This window comes from Bos mutus, chromosome 22, assembly GCF_027580195.1.
Source record: "Bos mutus isolate GX-2022 chromosome 22, NWIPB_WYAK_1.1, whole genome shotgun sequence".
NCBI classification, from domain to species: domain Eukaryota; kingdom Metazoa; phylum Chordata; class Mammalia; order Artiodactyla; family Bovidae; genus Bos; species Bos mutus.
The window spans coordinates 69944498-69951764 of NC_091638.1; positions in this window are offsets into that span (position 1 = coordinate 69944498).

Sequence of the window (7267 nt, forward strand, 5' to 3'; positions counted from 1 at the left end):
TCCCACCAGGGCCAGAGGCTTCACTGGATCCTGTGCCCTCACTGGTATTGTTCAGCTGATAAGTCATGTCTGACACTTTGTGATTACATGTACGGCAGCAAAACAGGCTTCCTTGTCTTTCACTATTTTGTGGAGTTTCCTCAAACTCATGTCCATTGAGTCGGTGATGCCATCTCATCATCTCATCCTTTTGACACCTCTCCTTCTGCCAACAATCTTTCCCAGCATCAGGGTCTCTTCCAATGAGCTGGCTCTTCACATAAGTTGGCCTAAATATTGGAGCTTCATCATCAGCATTAGTCTTTGCATTGAATATTGCTCTACCACTTCCAAAACAAAACTCATGTTTCCAATCACCTAACAATATTGAGCATTGATAAGGTTTCATAGAACAAGGATATTGTACCCTGGGAAATCCCAGCACTGCCACCCTGCCTTTCTCCACCTGGCATAGAATTGTTTCCCTACAGCTTCTCTTGCTTGAAAAGGCCTACCAACCTATCATTGTCAGCTATCCAGGAGCTGTTCCTTCCTCTTTCCCCAAAGACTTCTGCCTTCTCCTTGATTGTCCTCTGTACATCAGTTCAGAGGACTTGCTATATCATGCTAACTTCTTGCTATATCATGGGGTGCAGCACACCAGGCTTCCCTGTCCAAGCTCATTTCCAGAGCTTGCTCAAACTCATGTTCATCAAGTTGGTGATGCCACCCAACAATTTTGTCTTCTGTCTTCCCCTTTACCTCCTGCCTTTAATCTTTCCCAGCTTTGGGGACTTTTCTAATAAGTCAGTCCTTCCCATCAGGTGGCCAAAGTATTGGAGGTTGAGCTTCAGCATCGTTCCTTCCAATGAATATTCAGGACTTATTTCCTTTAGGGTGGACTGGTTGGATCTCCTTGCAGTCCAAGGGACTCTCAAGAGTCTTGTCCAACACCACAGCTTAAAAGCATCAATGCTTTGGTGCTCAGATTTCTTTATGGTCCAACTCTCATCCATCACAACTTCTGGCAAAACCATAGCTTTGACTATACAGACCTTTGCGGTCAAAGTGCACGGGGACGACCCAGAGGGATGGTGTGGGTAGGGAGGAGGGAGGAGGGTTCAGGATGGGGAACACATGTATATCTGTGATGGATTCATTTTGATATTTGGCAAAACTAATACAATTATCTCTGTCTTTCTTTTTAGTATGCTGTCTAGGTTTTTCATAGCTTTATCTTCCAAGGATCAGAGTCTCTTTTTTCACAGCCACAGTCAATATCTCCAGTGATTTTGGAGCCTAGGAAAATAAAGCTTGTCACTGTTTTCATTGTTTCTCCATGTATTTGCCATGAAGTAATGGAATGGGATGACATGACCTTCGATTTTGTGATTGGAATACCAGACCATCTTATTTGCCTTCTGAGAAATCTGTATGCAGGTCAAGAAGAAAAAGCAAGAACTGAAAATGGAAAAACACACTGGTTCCAAATCAGGAAAGGAGTATGCCAATTGTATTGTCACCCTGATTTCTTATGTCCTTTTCATTATAGGGGACTGGAATGCAAAAGTATGAAGTCAAGAAACACCTGGAGTAACAGGCAAATTTGGCCTTGGAATATGGAATGAAGCAGGGCAAAGACTAATAGAGTTTTGCCAAGAAAATGCACTGGTCATAGCAAACATCGTCTTTCAACAACACAAGAGAAGACTTTACACATGGACGTCACCAGATGGTCAACACCGAAATCAGATTGATTATGTTCTTTGCAGCCAAAAATGGAGAAGCTCTATACAGTCTACAAAAACAAGACCAGGAGCTGACTGTGGCTCAGATCATGAACTCCTTAATGCCAAGTTCAGACTTAAATTGAAGAAAGTAGGGAAAACCACTAGAACATGCAGGTATGACCTAAATCAAATCACTTATGATTATACAGTGGAAGTGAGAAATAGATTTAAGGGCCTAGATCTAATAGATAGAATGCCTGATGAACTATGGAATGAGGTTCGTGACATGATACAGGAGACAGGGATCAAGACCATCCCCATGGAAAAGGAATGCAAAAAAGCAAAATGCTGTCTGGAGAGGCCTTACAAATAGCTGTGAAAAGAAGAGAAGTGAAAAGCAAAGGAGAAAAGGAAAGATATAAGCATGTGAATACAGAGTTCCAAAGAATAGCAAGAAGAGATAAGAAAGCCTTCCTCAGTGATCAATGCAAATAATAGAGGAAAACAGCAGAATGGGAAAGACTAGAGATCTCTTCAGGAAAATTAGATATACTGAGGGAACATTTCATGCAAAGATGGGCTCAATAAAGGACAGAAATGGTATAGACCTAAACAACTGAATGCCGGCAGAGGACATCAGGCACCCAGAAAAGCAACCCAACTCTTGAAAAAGAGGTAGGAAAAAATATTAAAAACAAACAAAAAAAAAAGAAAAGAGGGAGGGACGGAGTTCCGTCCGGGAAGGAATCTTAAAAGAGAGAAGTTTCCAAACATCAGGAAACCTTCTCACTGCGAATCTGTGCCGAGCTTTGGAAGCACAGAGGGCAACATAACAGGGAGAAAAATAAATAAACAATTTAAAACTCGCAGATTGCAGGCCCTACGGTAACTCCCCAGCAGAGAAGCAGCGCAGACGCCTGCATCCGCCATTAGCAAACCGGGGCTGGGCAGGGAGGCGCGGCGTGGGCTGCATCGCTGAGAGTAAGAATCTGGCCTGAATACCTGAGCGCTATCTGAGGCGAAATAATTTGGGCTAGCAAACCAGACTGTGGGATACCTACCACGCGAAAAGCCAGCCCTAACCTAAGACCGCCAGGCCCGCACACAGGAACAAAGGACTGAACAGAGATAGCGGCTGCAGACCTTCCCCCTCGGTGACAGGCAGCCAGAGCCGGAAGGGGGCAATCGCAGCCCCAGAGAGACATTATCTATAAAATTGTAAGCAGGCTTCTTTGCTAACTAAAACTTCTTGGGGGTCTGGACGGTCAACATCTGCCTGAGAAGGTGCGCCGGTTTTACATCCAGATAACCGAGTGGCGGGGAGGCGATAAGTCGCAGCATTGGCGCTTGCCTAGGAAGAGCAAATTGGTGCTCGGACCTGGGAAGAGCACAAAACGCAGGCCCAACTGAGTCTGCGCCTCTGAGGACTACCCGAGTGCCTGAACCTGAGCGGCTTGGACCTGGGAGGTGCATGCAGCCCAGGGCCAGCCTCGGATTGTTCCCGGCAGAACAACCTAGAGTCCGAGCAGTGTGGACAGGGAGGCTACATGCGCCGTGAGTGGGGGCAGACCCAGGGTGGCTGAGGCACTGCGAGCCCACGCCAGTGTTATTTGTTTGCAGCATCCCTCCCTCCATCCCCACAGCGCGACTGAACAAGTAAGCCTAAAAAAAAAAAAAAAAAAAAAAAGTGTCCTCCACCGTGCCCTTTGAGTCAGGGCGGAAACCAGATACTGAAGAGACTAGCAAACAGAAGAAGATATAACAGAGGGAAACGCCTTGGAAGCTACAGGCAATAGATCAAAACCCTGTGGTTACTACGGACTACATAGGAAGGGCCTATAGATCTTGAGAAATATAAATCTGACCAAGGAACTAGCCAAAAATGAACTGAACCCACAACACCCACAAAAAAAAAAAAAAAAAAGTCCTAGATATATTTTTTATTATTTTTACGATCATTCTTTCTTTTTTTTTTTTAACTAAAAAAAAAAAAAAATTTAAGTCCTCTATTGTTCCTTTAATTTTCACTTTTATAACCTATTACTTTGCAAAAAAAAAAAAAAAAAAGGACCCTATTTTTTTTCTTCTTCAGCAAACTTCACATATATATATTTTATAATTTTTTGACCTTGTTTTTTTTTTTGTTTGTTTTTTGTTTTTTTTTTCTTCTTTTCTTTAACATTGTATTTTTGAAATTCCAAACTCTACTCTAGATTTTTAATTTTAAACTTTTTGGTATATGTTATCAATTTTGTACCTATAGTTTTTTTATATAATTTCTGTGACTTTTTTTTTTTTTTTTTTTTTCTTCTTCTCTTTTTCTTTCTCTTCTTCTTTTATATAACATTGTATATCTGAAATTCCAAACTTTACTCTAGATTTTTAATTTATGCTTTTTGGTATTTGATATCAATTTTGTACCTGTATTTTCTTTATAATTTTGTGACATTGTTTGTATTTGTTTGTTTGTTTTCTCTCTTTATTTTTCTTCTTCTTTTTTTTTTTTTTTTTAACATTGTATTTTTGAAATTCCAAACTCTACTCTAGATTTTTAATTTTTGCTTTCTGGTATTAGTTATCAATTTTGTACCTGTACTTTCTTTATAATTTTCGTGACCCTGTTTGTTTTTGTTTGTTCATTTTTTCTCTCTTTCTTTTCCTTCTTCTTTTCTTTAACATCGTATTTTTGAAATTCCAAACTCTACTCTAGATTTTTAATTTTAAACTTTCTGGTATTAGTTATCAATTTTGTACCTGTACTTTCTTTATAATTTTCATGACCTTGTTTGTTTTTGTTTGTTCGTTCTTTCTCTCTTTCTTTTCCTTCTTCTTTTCTTTAACATCGTATTTTTTTTTTGCTTCCAAACTCTACTCTAGATTTTTGATTTTTGCTTTTATGTATTTGTTACCAATTTTGTACCTTTAAGGACCCAATCTTCAGGACCCATTTTTCACTAGGGAGTGAGATTACTGGCTTGACTGCTCTCTCTCCCTTTGGACCCTCCTTTTTCTCCACCAGGTCGCCTGTGTCTCCTCCCTAACCCCTCTCTACTCTACCCAACTCTGTGAATTTCTGTGTGTTCCAGATGGTGGAGAACACTTAGGAACTGATTACTGGCTGGATCTGTCTCCCTCCTCCTTTTCATTCCCCCCTTTTATCCTTCTGGCCACCTCTGTTACCTTCCTCCTTCTTCTCTTCTCTGTATAACCCCGTGAACATCTCTGAGTGGTCCAGTTGTGGAGTGCACATAAGGAAGTGACTACTGGCTAGCCCACTCTCTCCACTATTGATTCACCTCATCTCATTTGGGTCACCTCTAACTCCCTCCTCCCTCTTCTCTTCTCCATGTAACCCTGTGAACCTCTCTGAGTGACCCTCACTGTAGAAAAACTTATCATCTTTAATGTAGATGTTTTATCAATGGTGCTGTATAGAAGGAGAAGTTTTGAAACTACTGTAAAAATAAGACCGATAATCGGAAGCAGGAGACTTAAGTCAAACCCTGACTCAGGAACTCCTGACTCAAGGAACATTCATTGACAGGAGCTCATCAAATGCCTCCATACCGACACTGAAACCAAGCACCACACAAGGGCCAATAAGTTCAGGGCAAGACATACCAAGCAAATTCTCCAGCAACAAAGGAACACAGCCCTGAGCTTTCAAGATACAGGCTGCCCAAAGTCACCCCAAAACTATAGACATCTCATAACTCATTACTGGACATTTCATTGCACTCCAGAGAGAAGAAATACAGCTCCACCCACAGAACACCGACACAAGCTTCCCTAACCAGGAAACCTTGACAAGCCACCTGTACAAACCCACACACAGTGAGGAAACGCCATAATAAAGAGAACTCCACAAACTGCCAGAATACAGAAAGGACACCCCAAACTCAGCAATTTAAACAAGATGAAGAGACAGAGGAATACTCAGCAGATAAAGGAACAGGATAAATGCCCACCAAACCAAACAAAAGAGGAAGAGATAGGGAATCTACCTGATAAAGAATTCCGAATAATGATAGTGAAATTGATCCAAAATCTTGAAACTAAAATGGAATCACAGATAAATAGCCTGGAGACAAGGATTGAGAAGATGCAAGAAAGGTTTAACAAGGACCTAGAAGAAATAAAAAAAGAGTCAATATATAATGAATAATGCAATAAGTGAAATTAAAAAACACTCTGGAGGCAACAAATAGTAGAATAACAGAGGCAGAAGATAGGATTAGTGAATTAGAAGATAGAATGGTAGAAATAAATGAATCAGAGAGGATAAAAGAAAAACGAATTAAAAGAAATGAGGACAATCTCAGAGACCTCCAGGACAATATTAAACGCTACAACATTCGATCATAGGGGTTCCAGAAGAAGAAGACAAAAAGAAAGACCATGAGAAAATACTTGAGGAGATAATAGTGGAAAACTTCCTAAAATGGGGAAGGAAATAATCACCCAAGTCCAAGAAACCCAGAGAGTACCAAACAGGATAAACCCAAGGAGAAACACCCCAAGACACATATTAATCAAATTAACAAAGATCAAACACAAAGAACAAATATTAAAAAGCAGCAAGGAAAAACAACAAATAACACACAAGGGAATTCCCATAAGGATAACAGCTGATCTTTCAATAGAAACTCTTCAAGCCAGGAGGAATGGCAAGACATACTTAAAATGATGAAAGAAAATAACCTACAGCCCAGATTATTGTACCCAGCAAGGATCTCATTCAAGTATGAAGGAGAAATCAAAAGCTTTTCAGACAAGCAAAAGCTGAGAGAATTCTGCACCACCAAACCAGCTCTCAACAAATACTAAAGGATATTCTCTAGACAGGAAACACAAAAACGGTGTATAAACTCAAACCCAAAACAATAAAGTAAATGGCAACGGATCATACTTATCAGTAATTACCTTAAATGTAAATGGGTTGAATGCCCCAACCAAAAGACAAAGACTGGCTGAATGGATACAAAAACAAGACCCCTACATATGTTGTCTACAAGAGACCCACCTCAAAACAGGGGACACATACAGACTGAAAGTGAAGGGCTGGAAAAGATTTTCCATGCAAATAGGGACCAAAAGAAAGCAGGAGTAGCAATACTCATATCAGATAAACTAGACTTTAAAACAAAGGCTGTGAAAAGAGACAAAGAAGGTCACTACATAATGATCAAAGGATCAATCCAAGAAGAAGATATAACAATTATAAATATATATGCACCCAACACGGAGCACCACAGTACGTAAGACAAATGCTAACAAGTATGAAAGGAGAAATTAACAATAACACAATAATAATGGGAGACTTTAATACCCCACTTACACCTATGGATAGATCAACTAAACAGAAAATTAACAAGGAAACACAAACTTTAAACGATACAATAGACCAGTTAGACCTAATTGATATCTATAGGTCATTTCATCCCAAAACAATGAATTTCACCTTTTTCTCAAGCGCACATGGAACTTCTCCAGGATAGATCACATCCTGGGCCATAAAAACTAGCCTTGGTAAATTCAAAAAAATAGAAATCATTCAA